This window comes from Etheostoma spectabile, chromosome 8, assembly GCF_008692095.1.
Source record: "Etheostoma spectabile isolate EspeVRDwgs_2016 chromosome 8, UIUC_Espe_1.0, whole genome shotgun sequence".
In the NCBI taxonomy this organism is placed as follows: Eukaryota; Metazoa; Chordata; class Actinopteri; order Perciformes; family Percidae; genus Etheostoma; species Etheostoma spectabile.
Genome location: NC_045740.1, coordinates 29,586,830 through 29,587,097, shown reverse-complemented (window position 1 = coordinate 29,587,097; position 268 = coordinate 29,586,830).

Genomic DNA, 268 nt, shown 5'->3' with positions numbered 1-268 from the left:
GTTTGCTCAGGCTGGAACCGCAGCTACACAACCTTGTACAGCACATGAAAAACAGGACCTGGGTGTAACCTGAGCGGGGATTGTCCGATTGGCTCGAATCTTGGATTCATAACAGTTTAGTGAGGACATATGCACGCCAATATTGGCTCATAGTGATTGCGTCCCATAGTGGCAACAGGCAGTAGGCCTAAAAGACAAGGTGCTATACTTTAACAAACTCCTCCTAGAGATTTCATTAGACCGACTTCACATTCGGTCTCTGTCATAT